At 40.4% G+C, this 19,391-nt stretch overlaps 1 long non-coding RNA gene across 1 annotated transcript in view; it reads right to left on the minus strand.

Moving 5' to 3' along the window:
• Positions 1-6,191: 6,191 nt before the first annotated feature.
• The window catches only part of LOC113631318 (uncharacterized), a 110,150-nt gene continuing 96,950 nt past the window's right edge, over positions 6,192-19,391 (minus strand). The window contains exons 3-4 of the long non-coding RNA XR_003437260.1: positions 7,568-7,606; positions 6,192-6,615 (exon numbers count right to left, since the gene is read on the minus strand). This is a non-coding gene — a long non-coding RNA (uncharacterized LOC113631318). The remainder of the gene's footprint in view (positions 6,616-7,567; positions 7,607-19,391) is intronic.

Raw genomic sequence — 19,391 nt, forward strand, 5'->3', positions numbered from 1 at the left:
TTTCATACCTGCACTTGGACCATGTGGGGTGACCTGGCAATTTCTCCCACATTAGCTATTTATCATTTTAGATTTCTTTACTTTGCATACACATACTGTTTTAAATGCAGTGTTACACAATGAAATTTAAGGGAGTTTTGAATCATGTGGCACAGCTGGGCTGCTTATTCATTCTCTATCATAAATTCGACTAGCTGGAAAATGAAGTTTGTTTAAAAATAAACTCTTCAGGACTCCTTTTAATGAACAGCCAGTGTGTCTGTCTTCCATTTTGTGGATGGAAAAATGCATCTAAGATAACTTATTTCACTCGCTGACGAATACTGTTCTGAAACCACAAACCCGGAGAAGATTGGTTATTTTTTAAAATAGATTTCATTAACATAGTTCAGAGAGTCAATGCTTCAGGAAAGCTGTTTAAAAAAGCAAACACCTGGGGCTTCCCTGGTGGCGCAGTGGTTGAGAGTCCGCCTGCCGATGCAGGGGACACGGGTTTGTGTCCCGGTCCAGGAAGATCCCACATGCCACGGAGCGGCTGGGCCCGTGAGCCATGGCCGCTGGGCCTGCGCGTCCGGAGCCTGTGCTCCGCAACGGGAGAGGCCACAACAGTGAGAGGCCCGCGTACCGCAAAAAAACAAAAACAAAAACAAAAACGCAAACACCCCAGAGATGGATTGCCTGGGAGGCTGAAGCAGAAGACTGGTAGTTTAGAACCAGAGCATGGATAAAGACGAGACATCGTTCATACCAACATGGACCATTTGGGTATAGAATGTGAGGAATGAACATTTTACTTATTTTTTCATCAAAGTCCTGGGGCCCGTGTAGGACCGGATGTGAATCACAGGTCTGGGTTCCAGTCTCAACTCTGTTGTTTTTAGCTAACGAAGTGACCTTGGCGAAGTCACATATACTAGGCAGTGGGAAATGCTGAGGCTTTGCTGTCACTCAGACGGAGACCCAGTGCTGTGCTTGTCAGTGTTTAACAACTGGCTCTCCAGGAACAAGCAAACAAATCAACCAACTCTGGTTTGTAACGTTTGTCCATTTCTGTGGTGTAAATGCTCCCACCATGGCCAGTTGAAGTTACCTACATGACCTCACTGAGCACAGAGCTGGGAAGAGAAAAGCACAAACAGTTCACTCCAGATGTCTCCCCAGACAACACAGGCTCAATGCCACTGCCCCAGTGCCATTTCTGGCTCCACCAGTTAACACATGGGGTCAAAGGCAAGTTATTTAACTTCTCTACATCTCGGTTTTCTAATTTTTAAAATGTTGACCATAAACAAAGTTTGCAAGGCCATTTTGAGGGTAAAATGGAAGGCACTGAGCACAGAGCCTGAAATAGCAGGTCTCAGTACACATCAATTCCCGGACATAATGATTCTGTCTCTCTCCTTCCTCCTTTTCACAGGCAAACAAAGAACCAGTTCGTATTTGTTCTCTACTCCCTCACTCAACCCATTGCTATCTGGATTTCACTAATAGAACTCTTAAAAAGTAATTTCTTTGTGGCGACCAGCAGATTTTTTCCCCCAACTCCAGTGGACGTTTCTTAGGTGCTTATTTTATTTGATTGCCCTGTGGCATTTGACATGCTCGACCAATTCCTTCTTCTTTCTGTCTTTTTTCTTCTCTTGGATTCAGAGACAGAGAATCCTGCTACTCTCACAAGACAACCTAGATCTTTCCTAGGCTGTAGCCTCTGGTTCCTCTTACTGTGTTCTTTGTTCACATTAGGGATTTTTCCAAGGACTCATCCCTGCCTCTTTTCTCACACCCCCGTGTCCCTTTGGGCAGCTCGTCATAACCAAGGCTTCAACTCTTTCTTATCCAAGTACCAACTTGAAAGGCAAGCCTGCATCTCAGACCTCTCTCTGGAGCTCCAGGCTTGTAATGCCTACTGCTTATTTAGTATTCTTGACATTTCTGCCTTTATAGCTCATAGGTCACACTACAATCAACAAAGATATAACTCAATTTATCATTTTCCCCACCAGACCTGTCCCTCCTCCTGTGTTCCCTACACAGGATGCACTATTCATCTTATATCTTAGGCTGGAAATCTAGGAGTCATCCTTCTCTACCTCCCATAGCCAATCAAACAGGCCAATTCTATCTTGTAAATATATCTGCATTCATTTCCTTAGCTTCCTCGATAATGACACTGTCTTAGTAAAGACCCCCGAGACCTTCATCCTATCATTCTTTGATAATTAAAGTGATATACCACCTGATTTCCCTGCCTCCAGTCAATTCCCCTTCCAATCCACACTTCCTCTGGAGGAATTTTATAAAATGCAAATAGGTCATGTAATTCCTTGCCCTTCATTAGCTCCCCACACCTATGGCATGAAGGTCAAACTCCACGGAAGGGCAAAATGGCCCTTGTTAATTCTGCCTCATGCTTATTTTTCTGGCCACATCTCTTGCCTCTTGCCTATTTATGACTATACTCCATCCAGTCTTACTTAACCACAAACCTTTCCCTCAATAGGCCATGCTTCTTCTTGTCTTTACCTCTCTGGAAAGCCAGCCCTTCCCCTTTTCCATCTAGTGAATTCCAATTCTTTCTTCAAGGATCAGCTCAAGTCTCCCCTCTTCCATGAACCCTTCTTTGAAATCCTCAGGACACCTAGTGCATGATTCTCTAGAAGGCACTCTTCACACTGGATTATAATCTGTATGCATTTGTTTTTCTCCCCCAGAAAGCGAATGAACGTTAATGCCATATCTTATTCACCACTGCATCTCCGGTATCAAGCACAAAGCCTGGACTGCAAAAGTGTTTAGCAAATTGAATGCATCAACTTCTAAATGCCTCCTCAGATTCCTTCTCTGTCCTCTTGGTGGTGCTAAATGAGATGGAATCAAGACAAGAGTTTTTTTTTTTTTAATTGAGATATAATTGACATGTAACATTATATTAATTTTAAGTGTACAACATGATTCAATATTTGTATATATCACAAAATGATCATCACAGTAAGTCTAGTTAACATTTGTCACTGCACATGGTTACAAGCTTTCTTTTTTTCTTGTGATGAGAACTTTTAAGATCTACTTTCTTAGCAACCTTCAAATACGTTATATAGTATTAGTAAGTGACAAGCGATTTGTAAGCTATGAACAAGTTAGGATGGTATGCATTTTCAACCTTGATTCTAACTGGAATAATGATTTTCAAAGTGAGAATAAAACATGTAGAATGTTAAAAAATCCAAGAAATGATAGACTTTTCAAGAATGATAGTTTACTTAAGCGTACTTGTTGCAACACAACCTGCCTGCTAACTTCATGTTTCCTGTTGGTCACCAGTAATGAAGACAATGACAAATTAGGTCTTCTCATGTTTATTTTTGAGGGTTTTCTGAGGTATCAGAACTGTGGCAAAAAGCATTACAAAATAGTAATAGCACAGATGAAAATCACGCTAGATATGCATCCACGTGAAAATTTGCGTTCAATAAATGAGTAACGTGTAAGAAAATGAACATGCTATTCCCGCACAGATGGAAGGATTTATTCAGTATCTAACTTTTTAAAAACCTGAATGACTGCATGTTCAATGTGTGTTTAAAAGTTTTAAAATGGAGGTACTATTTCTGTTTTAGAACATTTCACAGCAGCGAAAAGCCCAGTCAAAGAGTAAGTAGCAAGATCTAAACTTGCAAAGCAGATGTTCTACCATTTGCTGAATTTCCAATAATAAATTCCACCTTTTCAGTTGAGAAAAAAATAGCATTGTTCTTTACCGGTTAGTTTTTGCAAATTATGCAAGTGAAAAAAACAACTTAAACTTTAGGGATGTTCTAATGTCATAAATGAAAAGAAGGCAAGTTCATTTTGAAACCCTCACTATCATCTATACTGATGACTCCATTCTCTGGTCCACTAGGGCTATTCTTTACTTAATACTTAACTGGACTTGAAAGTGTTCTCCTTTTTGGAAAAATTGGAACAATATATATTTAACAGATGGCGTCTGTATAGCCTGCCCTCGTAAGCCTTCTAATTTATCTTTTTCTAAATAATAATTTATGGAGCACCTTTCTCTGCGAGAATTTTTTGTATTTTTTGCTGTGTTGCTTTTTTTTTTTTTTTTTTTTTGTGGTACGCAGGCCTCTCACTGTTGTGGCCTCTCCCGTTGCGGAGCACAGGCTCCGGACGCACAGGCTCAGCGGCCATGGTTCACGGGCCCAGCCGCTCCGCGGCATGTGGGATCTTCCCGGACCGGGGCACGAACCCGCGTCCCCTGCATCGGCAGGCGGACTCTCAACCACCGCACCACCAGGGAAGCCCTGTGTTGCTTTTTAAAGAGCAAGAATTCCTTGACCTCAAAAGGGATTTTTCTAATAAGATAAAACACTTCAAACTCAATAAAGGTTTTAGGCAGATATCTATGGAATATAGCTGGTTTTTTTTCTTTTTTTTTCTATTTTTCTGGTGAGGACATTGGGTCCTTAAAATAATCAAGGGCGAATAGGTAATTGACGATATTAGTAACACGACTGCTAATATTTGTCTGTTTACCATTACACCACCACATATTTTAAATATTCTTTACCAACCCAAATAGCCAAATTTACCTTTGATGTTGCTGGCTATGTTTTATGAATTTGACACGGGTTTCCAAATCCAATGTCAGGAGGCATATGTTTTGAATTATTTTTCAAAAATGACTAAGCTTACCATAGCTTTTCAAAAATGATATCAGGTTATACACATTCTCTTGTGGCTCATTCCTGGCTTATCGAAAACAGCATCATACTTGAAATGACAGCTGGGGTTGCAAACAACAACTTTTTCCCCCAAAGAAGCTAAATATCCTATAGAAGAATTTTATTTCATAGTCTTAGCCCTATTAGTTATATGCTCTACTAAGCAACTCAGTCTAAACTGATTTAGCTAAGTTTTGGAACATGATTCATTCAGTTATATAATGTGAGCCATTTAGAAGGCTTTATTTTTTTATTTTTTTGTGGTACGCGGGCCTCTCACTGTTTCGGCCTCTCCCGCTGTGGAGCACAGGCTCCGGACGCGCAGGCTCAGCGGCCATGGCTCACGGGCCCAGCTGCTCCGCGGTATGTGGGATCTTCCCGGACCGGGGCAGGAACCCGTGTCCCCTGCATCGGCAGGCGGACTCTCAACCACAGCGCCACCAGGGAAGCCCTAGAAGGCTTTATTTTGTGTTGATCCGTACACACACAGTAGAACCACTTCAATAAAGTAATAATGGTAAGTAGAATCATAGACATAAAATTGGAAAGAACTTTAGGAATGATCCAACCAAACTCTTCATGAATCTCTTATCAACATCCCTTGCAGGTGATGGCCCAACCTTTGTACAGTTTTACTCACACAATCTCATTCTTTCCAGTCCTGGAGAGGTTTCCTTGTTAGAAAGTTATTTATTTTTCTGAGTTAAAAACTTACCTCTGTAACTTTCATCTTAGTGCAAGATTCTTAGTGCAACTTTACCTACCCAAAAAGTGAGGGTCCTGGAAGTCCCTATTTTAATGGGGAATATTTTTTTTGTCTACAATATTTTTCTTCTAAATTCTTTCTCCCATACTGGGAGATAGACCCAATATAAGCAAAAGGGTGTGGGGTGTATTGTCTAATACAGCAGGCAGGACATAGAATCTGAGCAGAATGAACAACGAATGATAAAAGGAAGTCCAGGCAGGAAGTGAGAAGCAGGGATGCCCATGATGTTCTTGGTATCTCAGGCACATGCTTTTTAAAGAGGCAGACATTCATTCTAGCACCACAAATTGAACATTGTGATACTTAGGACCACACTGGCAAAGGTTATGTCTCAATTTTGAAAACTCAGACTATCTTTACAAATGTAGATTTCCCCAGGGCAGGATTTGTGTCCTTTGAAATGAGGAGTCAAAAAAATGTCCCCAATAATTTGAGCTCTGTCCATTAGTTCTCCTTGACTTCACTTTCTCATAGAAAGTTTCTTTCACTTTCTCATAGAAATGGGACACAGTGACAAGCTGTGAATCAGCTGGGGAAAATTAGCTCCATTAATAAAGGGAGTTTCCTCAGAACCCTGGTGATTAGTGTCTCCTGTTGCCTTAAAAAGATTTTCCAACTGTTGAAAAATATTTTATTAAGCAAGAAGCCTAATACAGTGTCAAACTGACTAGCACTCTGATTTAAAAAGAAAGCTTAGGAATGGGGGACACTGGGAAGAATAAGGAATGAAGAAATCTGAGTTCATTTCCTGCCTCTCTCTCTAGTCCTTTGTGTCACCTTGGTCACACAGCATATCAGAATCTATGAGCATGGAGGGAACTGAAAGAGGCATTTGGTTTAACACTTTGGCCAATTTAGCTTTCTTCCCAACTATAAAGTTTATTTAAGCCCATACCTACAGGATCATAGCAATAGCATTTCAGAAACAGTATAAAGAATTTTCCCCCAAGGAGCAATAATAGAGGAAAGTACATCTGTGAGGACACCAGATACTTGCTTGCCTTTACATTTTTTTTGGTATTCGTGATCAGGTTTTAAAAGAGCCACAAGGAGAATGCAAACAATAACATCTAAGAGGGAAATCATGCAGGTAGTGAGTTGCCCAGTTGTCTGAGATGAATGCTAAGGTTGGGAAGGAGAAAAGAGACAGGGGCTTAGGCTTTTATACAGTTTTTGATTAACACAGATTTTGGTCTTCTGTTGACTTCACTGTTTGGAAACACACATAATGCATTGTTACCAGACTAAAAAAATGAAAAAAGATGGTGTTTGGGAGTAATGTGTCTTTATGTTGGGCGCTCTCACATATCATAAAATAGTGGGTTGGTGAAGACTTCGGAAGGGTGGTGGGCATAGGTGTATATGCCAAATTAGAATTCTCTACAAATATTGACAAGTTTAGGGCATTGGGAGCTGGAAGATTGCCCTTATGCAAAGATTTAATTGGTAAATTTATCTTACCTTATGACTTTAAGCCAAAAGCCAAGTGATGAAAATATGGAAATGTAAAGACTTTTTTGTATTAGATAGCAAATATTGAGCCCTACTATGTGCAATGGCATTGCACCAAAGCATCACTCACTTCTGAATATATGTTAGGATTTAGAAGTGGAATGTTTTTTTAAAATTTCTCCAAAATGTAAAGATTCTTCTTGGTTAAGTAGTTGACACTGTCCTGAAAAACATTAGCTACATAACTGGGTTTAAGAAAAATAATCGAGATTCATACGTATTTGGGAAGATGAAATAGTTGTCAACGATTACAACCTTCATATTTTGAAATCGGTGCTTGCAACACTTACCTTTTAAATGGATAATCATGGAAAAATTAAATAACAGGCCATCTCATTTTTGTTTGAATAGAAAGATAGGATGAAAAGGACATGACTGATGTGGAAGTGAAAAAGCTAAATGCATTCATTTATTTTAATTAATTTAAAATCAGTCAAGTCTAGGATTATAAACTATTACAGTTTTAGGTGAGTTTTTGAATACTACATTGCAAACAGGCTTCTTTTTCAAGGTGGAAGTAAAAACACGACATAAAGCTGAGGCCAATTAGTCAACATCTTACCTGAAGCTGCTCTTTGTTCTCTTTTCTGCTCCACTCTCCCTGAAATAAGAAGTGGCAGGTCAGTTGCAATGTGCAGCCATGAGAATATGATGCAACTAAGATGAAAGCCCAGTTTATGGTAATTTTCAGACACAGTCACTAGGTCAGCCGTGTCCCACATTCTTCTAGAGATGACTGGGCACAGAGGAAAGGGGTGAAAAATATTCTCAAATCAATTTACGAAAGTCAAAAACTAATGAGTATGCATTAAACATGCTTCTGGGTTTAAAAAATCTTGTTAGTAAGAGCCATTTACTCAACAATAAACCTACAAGGTGCAAATCCCCATAGAACAAACTGTTCTACATGGGGGTAGACACCTGACTAAGATAAGACCATGGCCTCTTACAACCTACTTGGGAAGGTAAAGGACAGACAACATAACACGAAATGAGATGTGCCCCCAAAGGGTATAAATGTTTAAAGACATGAGAGGATGAAACGATTATTTTAAGAAATAAAAGGGTGCCCATGAAGTTACGGAGAAAGTAGTATTAGATTTGGACCTTGAGAGATACATGTGATTCAGGGAATTTGAAAAGGGGAAAGGATTGATTCTTGGCAAAAGAAACAGTAATGGGCTACGTAGGACAAGGCTATTTGAGCAAGAAGGGTCATGTTTAGGGCTTGCTTTAAAACCTGAATGAGAGTAGCCTTCCATAGGAGGAAGTATCCTAGAGCAGCGGTCCCCAACCTTTTTGGCACCAGGGACCGGTTTCGTGGAAGACAATTTTTCCATGGACGAGGGAGGAGAGGGATGGTTCACATGGTAATGCAAGTGATGGGGAGTGGTGGGGAGCGATGGGGAGCAGTGGGGAGCGGTGGGGAGTGGTGGGGAGCTATGGGGAGCAGTGGGGAGCAGTAGGGAGCAGTGGGGAGCGGTGGGGAGCAATGGGGAGCGATGGGGAGTGGTGGCGAGCGGTGGGGAGCGATGGGGAGTGATGGAGAGCAGCAGATGAAGCCTTGCTCACTCGCTTGCCGCTCACCTCCTGCAGCCTGGTTCCAAAGGTCTGCAGCCGGGGAGTTGGGGACCCCTGTCCCAGAGGTTGGGCAAGAGGTAATTGGTTGCGTATGACAGTGGGAGCAGAGAGGAGGGAAGTGAGGGGTGTAGGAGACGGTAGGAAGGCAGAACCTATAGGGCCCAGGAGTTTACAAAATGTGAAGTGCAAGGGAAAAGGAAAGGTCAAGATGAATGGCTGCTAGTTGACTTTGGGTGTGGTGATGCAATTTGGGGAAATGGTAAAATAGGGTGGGAGCATGGGAATGATGAGTTCAGTTTTGGACTTCATGAGTTTGAAGTGCTACCAGGAGACGGAGTTTGGGAGAGAGATCAAAACTGAAATTATAGATGCAGAAAATGTGCATCTTGAGAAGATGGCTGGAGCTGAGGGGGGGAAATGGAAACATAAAGACAGACAGAACAGAGGGCTGGGCTGAAGACAGTGACCAAGAAAAGAAAAATTCTACTCTTGTATTGCGATGAAGGACGATGAGAAGACAGAAGGAGAAGCAGACCTCCATGGAGATCAAAAGAGCACAAAGTCATGTACCATAAATTTAGTTTTAAGAAGTATCAGGGGTGCCAACAGCATCCGATACCGCTGAGTTCACGCGGTTGTTGCTAGACTATGAGTGAGAAGTTTTAGCAGAGAGGGAATAGTAAGAGGATGTGAGGGTCTGAAGAGCAGTGGGCGACGAGGAAGATGAGGCTGAGGAAGAAATGACTTGTTCACGACATTTGCCAGCACAAACATGAATGAGATGAGGTAACAGTTTGGGCAGGAGTTCAGTCAGGGTTTCTGGGACACTTCAGCATGTTTACAGGCTTAGATAGGAAACATTGCACTAGGGCAGTGGTGTGTGTAAACACCACAGTTGAGGTGAGAGACTTGGTTTTGTGATGAGTAAGTGAGGGCCACCCTTCCAGCCATCACCTTCTTGTCGTTTATCAACTTGTCACAGATGGAGCTAGTTACTGAGAGTTTATGGAAGCTCATGTAAACTTTAAGTTTTCCTATCAGCCCTTCATGTCCTTTAAAATCCTAGACTGTAAGGTGGAAAACGTATAATCCTTCCCCTGTGCAGCTGCCCAAAGTGTAGAATTCATTTAACTGGCATCTTGATTAATCTCACATTCTATTCATTTGGGTGATTTCCAGAGGACTTGTTTGATGCAATTTATTTCAATGATACAAACAGATAAATGGCATGAATGGCCCATTTAAAGGTTTCATTCATTACCAAGTATGATGGGGTACCTCCTCATTAAAGATTTTTATTGGGCAAGCCACTATGTACCTTTGATTATAAATTTTTATATACTAGGGGCCTCAAACACTTTCATGAATTTTCAAAAATGCTATTCAAGTCCTGAATCATTAAAAAAAATTATAAAAAAGATGTTTAAAAAACCCTATCTTTTTGGAGAGTCTTTAACTTGTCTAAGAATGCATCATAAATCCTTAAAGTTGACAATGAATGTATTGAAGATTAATAACAGGGTGTGGTAGCCAGCCTCCAAGGTCTGACCCCAATGATCCTCGTCTTCCCACCTCCTGGCATTTGTATCCTTGTGTTGTCTGCTCCCACACTGAATTAGACTGACTTGTAACCAGTAGGGTTTTGCAGAAATAATCAAGTGTGATTTCCAAGGTTGGGCCTCAAAAAACATTGTGGCTTCCATTTTGTTGTCTCTCAGAGTACTTCCTCTGAGGAAAGCCAGATAATATGTTACAAGGACACCCAAGCAGCCCAAAGGAGAGACCCATGTGGCAAGGAACTGAGGTCTCCTGTCAACAGCCAATGAGGAACTGAGGCCTCCTGTCAACAGCCAATGAGGAACTGAGGCCTCTAGTCAAGAGCCAATGGGGAATTGAGGCCACCGTCAACAGCCAAAGAGGAACTGAGACCTCCTGTCCATAGCCAGTGAGGAACCAAGGGCTCCAGTCAACAACCAATGAGGAACTGAGGCCTCCTGCCAGCAGTCAGCATCAACTTGCCCACACATGAACAGCGCGTTCTCTAGCCTCACTCAAACCTTCACATGGCCACAGCTCTGGCTGTCTCCTTGACCGCAACTTCCTGCGAGACCCTGACCCAGAACAACCCAACCAGCCACTCCAGAGTTCCCCACAGAAACCGTGTCACATGATAAATGTTTACTGTTGTTTTCAGCTGCTAAGTTTTGGGTAAACTGTTATACAGTATTACATAACTAATACGTATGGGATAATTTTATTATGAAAGTTTGGGTTCATTTACCACTTAATAGAAGTTTTACCAACTTTTCTTCTGAGAAAATGTATTTAGTTGAACATTAAAATTCCACATCTCATGGCTATTTATTTATATAAACTGAGTTCTGATATTTTTAAAAGCTATTTTAGAGTTGGGGTTGATACGGTTTCATGGAGAAACATTAAATATATATCCACTTATAGCACATTTCAGTACTTCAGTACGGAAATAGCTCCTTAATCGAAGTGATTGTTTCTGATCTTTTAAAACCACAGGCACCTAAACGGCAATCCAAGATGTCTCACCAATAATGAGCAGGGTGTTTGTACCACAACTCAGTATCTTATGTCACTTCTAATGAAAAGAAAATTTTGTGCACACACATATATATATTTATGTCTATACATATATACAAATACTGGGTGTACACATATGTGTACATATATGCATATATACATACATATAATGCACTACATATATGTACATGTGATATATATCTTGTAATTTTACAATCTGACATAGTCTAATCTCCAAAATATACTCTCTCTTCTACCTGCTTCCATCATTGTGTAATAAAGTGTGTCATGGAATCTTATCAAGCTTCCCTCACTGCACTACCAATTTCTCAGTGCCAGTTCTGAGTGTGCGTTCAGTCACAGGCATTTTATCTGCCCTGCTCTGAGAGGTATTATTAATCACATCCTGTTGCTAGGATACCTGAGAATGTTCATTTATGTCCGATGTTTCTTTGGCAAAATGCACTATGAAGATGGCATAGAATCATGACAAGGAAAATTACTGTGCACACGCTACTTATTTTTAAAAAGGCAGCGGGGGAGAGTATCATAACTACCAGATAATATAATGTGAACTCCCATGAATTTTTTTTTAATACCGTTTGTTTCACCTAGACTTTAATGGAAAAGTGCTGGCAATATTTCTGGATAATGAGAATCTGTAGTATTTCTCTACTTCTGAGTTAACTAGGAAAAATAGAAGGAGGTAGGGTTTTAATTCTGTTTCCTTTATAGGGACTTAGAGAGGGCGGGGCTTTAAGATTCACTCACTTCAAATGCCTCAGTTACAGACAGGGTTACTAGGTTACAGTGCTAGCTGATTTGTAGAGCCAGCCTAATACACAGATCACCACTATTGCATGTTTAGCTATTTTAATGCAAGCCCTAAGAGAAAAGTAATCTTCAGAATGAGCATTTGAGTAATGGGGGGAAAAATGCCTTTATCAATAGCTTAAAAAATTACTGTTGTTTTGGGTATTAGTATACCAAAGATTCCTGCTTATTGATTGTAATCAGAGAGGATATGAATTTTATATATTTTATATATTCACCTAAATGCAAATAAAATTCACCTACATGCAAGGTTTTTCTTAGTCAATCTCTTCCCACAGGAAACAGCATGATATAGTGAAATAAACATGGGCTTTGGAGTTAGATGGAGTGACTTCCTGTCTTAACCACTGGTTCTTAGGAGCTATGCAACCCTGGGAACAAGGCATAGAGTATCTCCTCAATACATGTTCCTTTCTGTTGTCTCCTCTTCTCTCTCTAGTGCTTGTGCGTGTGTGTGTGTGTGTGTGTGTGTGTGTGTGTGTGTGTGTACACAAGACATACATATACATAGTATCTGTTTATCTATGTTTATCTATTATATCTATCTCTACCTAAGTCTTGTATTTCAACTGAAAACATAAACAATTTGAGTTTTACTTCCGATATCGTTTCCAAGTGGTATTAGCAGAGTGCTATTTTTATAATCATGCTAATAATAGTAGCTAATGTTTATTAAACAATATCTATGTGCTCATCACTGTAATCAACATATTATATGTGTTCATTCATTTTATCTTCACAGTATTATGAGACTTTACAAACACTCTACCGATTTTCAGGTAAGAAAACTTGGTAGAAATTTGGTAAATAACTTTGCCAAATCACTGAGCTACTTAGTGGCAAATAAATAACGAGAGGATAAAAAATAGTTGGGGTGAAAGGCAGGGAGGAGTAAGCATTTGGATATCTATCCATAAGCCGTATGTAATCAGTCCCTAGGTTTGGAGGGTTGCCTGAATAAATTATTTTGTTAAAATATTTCCATAGACTTTTTAAAAACTAGCTCTTCATTATTTATCAAATTATCTGTCTGAATAAATGAACTGCTTATTTTAGCTGCTAAATACCTAATAATAATGTTTCAGGAGTAGAATGCCAAAAAGACCTTCAGATTTTGACCTTTTTTAGTAGTTTGGTATTTATTCAGTACCTACTATGAGTCGGGCACCCTAATAACACTTAAAAATTATTTACTTTAATTTTCACAACTAACTTAGTCGATATTTTTCAAAGCTATTTTAGACTTGGGGTCGATATGGTTTCATGGAGAAACATTAAATATATATCCACTTATAGCACATTTCAGTACTTCAGTACAGAAGTAGTCCCTTAATCGAAGTGATTGTTTCTGATCTTTGAAAACCACAGACACATACATGGCAACCCAACTATGTCTCACCAATAATGAGCAGGGTGCTTGTATCACAAGTCAGTATCTTATGCCACTTCTAATGAAAAGAAAATTTTGTGCACACATATATACGTATTTATGTGTATACACATATACAAATAGTGGGTATACACATATATGTGTATATATATTCATATATCTACATATACATAATGCATTACATGTATGTACATGTGGCGTGTGTCCTGTGATTTTACAATCAGATATAGTCTAATCTCCAAAATATACGCTCTTCTACCTGCTTCCATCATTGTGTAATAAAGTCTGTCATGGAATCTTATCAAGCTTTCCTCACTGCACACCAATTTCTCAGTCGCCAATTCATGGAGTAGATGAAAATTACTTGCATTTTCCAGTGGAGAAAGGAGGCTCAGGAAATTCTCTGAAATGGCACAAGGTTCCAGTTAGTGATTAGCAGGATTAGACTTTGAAGCTGAGATTTGTACCCTTTCTGAGCTTACTGGCTGCGGTGATTACAGGCAGGTCTGTAGAGTGGTAAAGAGCTCTTCCACTTAATCAATGTGGGACACTATCATTTAACCTCTCTAAATTGTATTTATCTGGAAATAGGGATAATACTAGTTCCTGCTTCACAGGGTCATTGTGAGGGTTAAACAAAATAATGTGTTTGATAATAATCCTAAATATTTGGAGTGCATAATGCAATCAGGTTTATAACGTTCTCACTTCAGTGCCTGGAAAATAGCAACATAGCGTATTGCCAGGTGCTTCTCTTTATGAATGTTCCATGTCAGGTGGTCCCTGGTAACATATGATACTTCTACATATTCTCAAGGTCAATGGCTTTGTTTACACAAATATTATAAAGTTTATTTTGAGAGTTTCTTCAGATTTTTACCATCACATCTCTTTCTTGCTTTCCCTTAGAATTTCTAATTGAGAACTAGCTTTTCACTTTAGTGAATTCTTTTCCTCTCCTCGTAACTCTTTCCAAATACAAATTGGTTTGATAAAACACATTGATATGGCAAAACTCTCCCCAATTATGAGCTCAGATGACACGATTTTAGAACCCAGCATGTGTGGTCCAAATCCCTACCCATATTTTGTACTGACCAGCAGCTATGGAACTGTCAACAGTCTGATACAGTCTAAATAGAAAGGGAGAGCTTTTCTAGAAACTAGAGGACCTCATTACCAGAACTTATTCCTTGAAACAAATGGTAAGACCTTGAACAACTTGACATTTCCAAGATTCACAGGTCTCTTTAGTTAGACAGGTAAATACTATCTTTCAATAATACCAAAAGAAGTTGTACAAACAGGGATTTGAGAAGATTTTAAGTACCGTACTATAGGGCAGGAACAGAGACACATAACTAAGCCACTGTAAAGACCAGCTAGTCTAAAACCAAAAAGGACCTATTATATAGCACAAGGAACTCCGATCGATATTATGTAACAACCTAAATGGGAGAAGAAGTTGAAAAAGAATGGATACACGTATATGTATAACTGAATCACTCTGTTGTACACCTGAAACTAACACAACATTGTTAACTATACTCCAATATAAAATAAAAAGTAAAAAAAAAGACTGTAGAAACTGCATAGTTTCTCTTTGGTCAATTTTACAAAAAGGCAGAGGAGTTTATTTTATTATTGATACCTGGATTTATGCTGATGCTGAAACGGCACTGGCCTCAGCAGACACTGTGATGAGCCTCTATGGCTGTGGACCCTCACTACCCTCCTACACATTTAGATAAACTCCACTTGCTCTTTTGTCCGTTTCTATTTGCTGAGTTGATGTGTCACTAGGATGCTTAGGCAGTCAGAGCCATTATGAGCACACTGCATGCTGCGAGCTCCAGACAGTGTATACTGAGCCACAGAAAACGGCCCTTCAGAAACGTATCGATACCGATAGATCTGGCCTCTGAGGCTGGCCATCTGACCTGGCAGAGCTGATACTCCATCTGCGCCCCCCAGCCCTGGGGTCTGCCATCCGTCATCGTGTGTAAAAAGCCTGAGAAGAACTGAATGCTCAAAGATTTTTCCTGGGCTGACCCCTCTACAGAGAAATAGGAAAATCAGTAGGAGAAACAACAGTTTTATGTTCTCTTGGAAATTCTCAAGTACAGAATTTCTTCCGACTTAGATCCACCTGACAAGCACATAATTAATGTGACAAGCAACAGTTCCTTTCAGATTGCCAACATTGGCCTGGGTGAATTAAATCTTAAAGTAAACCTTTTGATATTCAGAACCTCATTCTGAAGCAGTCATTTGTTGGCAGAGAAGTTTTTTGGAAGACCTTTAGATGTTGAAGTCAGACTGGAAAAAAAATCCAATCAACCCAAACCCAGGTCTTAAATATCTCTGCAAAATGGGAATGCTAGTTTTACTAATATATGTTTCAGCTACTGACCAAAGCAGGGATGTGTGCATTTGTACTTTCCTTTGTACAATAACATGTTCCTTGTACGTTAGGTGTGAATAATTATTCTTTTTTAAATAAATTATTTTATTTTATTTATTTACTTTTTGGCTGCGTTGGGTCTGCACTGCTGCACACAAGCTTTTCTCTAGTTGCGGCGAGCGGGGGCTACTCTTTGTTGCAGTGCGCAGGCTTCTCGTTATGGTGGCTTCTCTTGTTGTGGAGCACGGACTCTAGGCTCACGGGCTTCAGTAGTTGTGGCACGTGGGCTCAGTAGTTGTGGCTCATGGGCCCTAGAGCACAGGCTCAGTAGTTGTAGCGCACAGGCTTAGTTGCTCTGCGTCATGAGGGATCTTCCCGGACCAGGGCTTGAATCCGTGTCCCCTGCACTGGCAGGCAGATTCTTAACCACTGCGCCACCAGGGAAGCCCCGTGAATAATTATTCTTAAGTGACATAATATTCTAGGTGCCCTTGGAATCTTCATTTTATAAAAGAAATAGGAATGAATTATTTTGCAAAATAAAGAATCTTTTCATAATATAATTATTCAGTCCTGTGCTAGAATAACAATGACCATGTTTTAAGAGGTGGAGTCAGTTTCCTTCCTGCTGAACTGTCCAGGCCTTCGTAAATTGCTTAACGAGTAGAATATGCTGGAAATGCCAGTTTCTAGGCCTTGAAAATCAGGCAGCTCCCACTTCCCGAGTCTTTTAATACTTGCTCTGAGAGAAGTCTGGCCATAATGTAAGAAAGACTACCCTGAGACCACCATGCTGTAAGGAAGCTCAAGGGAGCCACACCTGGAGGCCCCGTGGAACGTGAGCTGCCTGAATCATACACGACTGACAACTAGCTGTTCCAGCCACACCAACCCAGGTGCCAAACGTTGTGTGGATGATGAGGCAATCCTGGAAGTGGATTTTCCAGCTCCAGTTGCTTCAGCGAACACCATACGGATTAGACAAATTGCCCAGCTGAACCTTTTCAAAATTTCTAACCTACAAAACTGAAAGCAAAATAAATGTTTGTTTTATACCATTAAGTTTTGGCATACTTTGTTATAATCAAAAGATAATAAGAACACCTCCTTTTTCTGTTTTCATAGTAAGAATATTTATTGATAAACCTATCAATATATACCAGTATATATTGATTTTTTTTCCCTTAAAGCAGGGCTCACCTAGGTTCCTTCTTTCCTAAGATGGCTTGCTCAACTATACCTATAAATATGTTCTATTATCCAGCATTTTAGCATTTAAATTTATTCCTCTTCATGACACAGAATGAAACATGTTATTATTGAGTATGGTTAATTTATGTATAATCTATATAGATTAATATGTACTTTGGTTTAATAAAAGTATTACAGTATTAGCCTATGTCCAGGTTATTGATCAAAACTAAAGTGGAGACTTGCCAATTATGTAGAATTTCAGAACTTGTCAACCATCAAATGAGGCACCCATTTGAAACAACATTTAAATATTCATCCAGGCTTCAAAAACTTTATCGCTGATGGTTGGAAATTATACAGAAACCTGCTGAACTGAAACACTGAAAAGATTCAACAGCCATTTCTGCTAAATAATTTAAAATTATCTTACTTTCCCTGGGTAGATTTACTTTTAAATGATAAATTAGTAGAATCTATATTGAATTAAGAGCTTTGATATTATTTAGGGTTCATTTTCTGTATGAAGGTGACAAGGGGAAACATTTCATTAAGAAAGGTAATGATTTGAGTCCAGTCAGACACTATGCTTGTGAAGTTGGAGTTTGTTCACTTCAAATACAATTTATTTGGCTCACGGACACACAATCCAGCCCAGCTTTTCATCTGAAGGAAATGAGCACATTTCACTGCTCTCTCCTGTGTTCTTAATCATCTCCTCATTAGCCTGTGAAGAAAGCTGCTAGGGGCCAGAGGTGAGCTTCATTTATTCTTTGAGATGTCAGCACCATTTACATTCCCAGTAGCCCCAAGTTTTTCCTTTTTTATCTTTAAAAAATCCTCATCATACTTATCCTTTCCTTCACATTGACCTGCATCAAAGGTTTGGGCCTTAAACATGCAGGGAAGCTCTTATTTCACAGACTGAAGGAAGACGATGAAGAAAGTGTACGTAGATTAGTGGCCATGGATTTACTGCTTTCAGGCTTTGCAGTGTACTTTGTGATCTTGTAAAACTATCCTCTGTAAACCTGATTGACTACCCGAGTTTACTAGAAAAGTTGTTAATGATCTAGTCCATTTGATGTATAGGGGAAGAGGCTCACCAACACTTGGGTCCTTCAGAGAAAGCAACAAGAGAGAAATGCTGTCAAGCCCCTCTGACATGACGGGCAGAAGGCTCAGTATTTAATGTCTGCAACACTCTGTAAAGAGTAGACAAGAGGGCTTCCCTGGTGGCGCGATGGTTGACAGTCCGCCTGCTGATGCAGGGGACACGGGTTCGTGCCCCGGTCTGGGAAGATCCCATATTTGCGGAGCGGCTGGCCCCGTGAGCCATGGCCACTGAGCCTGCGCGTCCGGAGCCTGTGCTCCGCAACGGGAGAGGCCACAACAGTGAGAGGCCCGCGTACCGCAAAAAACAAAAAAGAGTAGACAAGAAACTCACGGCCAAGGGAAGGGCTGTGGAAAGCAGAGTCTGTTGACTGGCTCAATGGATTCGGCCTCCAGCAGGGGCTGGAAGTGGGCCTTTACCTAATAATAGAGACAGAAGAGGAGACGCTCCAGGAGGGAAGGGAAATAAATATCATCTGAACACCTAAGGCAGTAAGTTATTTTCTGGCGAAATCTTTTATTGGTGTTCGATGTGAGATGCTGATTTTGGGAAAAAGCAAGCCAAGGCTGACACGGTGCAGAGGGGAGCTCCTTCTGATGCAGCTTACCCAGAAAGACAGGAAGTAGAGCACCCCCACTCCCCCCCCCCCCCCCGGAGAGGGTGCAGGTGAACACAGGAAGGGAGTGGGAGCATGGAGGAGAGGCTTCTCCCCGACTTCAGCCACTGCAAGCTTAGATCTGCACAAGATTGAGAAGCTGGCATTCCCAGGGGAGGGGAGTGACTTTCTAGCCGTGTGTACTATGGCAGACACAGCTGAGTGCCTCCCCTCCAGTCACATGGATGACGTGGATGAAACATGACTGACATAAACTCATCATCGTGGTCCCACTCCCCTTTCTTTCGATGGTCATTTGACATTTCTGGCCAATGACATGTCAGATGAATTCTGTTGAAGAATTTCATTGAAAGGTTTCCCATGCCAATAAAAAACAAGAGATGGGAGAAAACATCTTCTTTACTTTTCTTTTCCTTTCCTTTCTTTTCTTTTTTTTAAATTTTTCTTTCTTTTTTAGCACCTTTATTGGAGTATAATTGCTTTACAATGGTGTGTTAGTTTCCGCTTTATAACAAAGTGAATCAGCTATACGTATACATATATCTCCATATCTCTTCCCTCTTGCGTCTCCCTCCCACCCCTCTAGGGGGTCACAAAGCACCGAGCTGATCTCCCTGTGCTACACGGCTGTTTCCCGCTAGCTATCTATTTTATGTTTGGTAGTGTACATATGTCCATGCCACTCTCTCACTTCGTCCCAGCT

The sequence above is a fragment of the Aethalodelphis obliquidens genome, unplaced genomic scaffold, assembly GCF_003676395.1.
Source record: "Aethalodelphis obliquidens isolate GAN/ISIS:26980383/991018 unplaced genomic scaffold, ASM367639v1 scaffold32, whole genome shotgun sequence".
Lineage (NCBI taxonomy): Eukaryota > Metazoa > Chordata > Mammalia > Artiodactyla > Delphinidae > Aethalodelphis > Aethalodelphis obliquidens.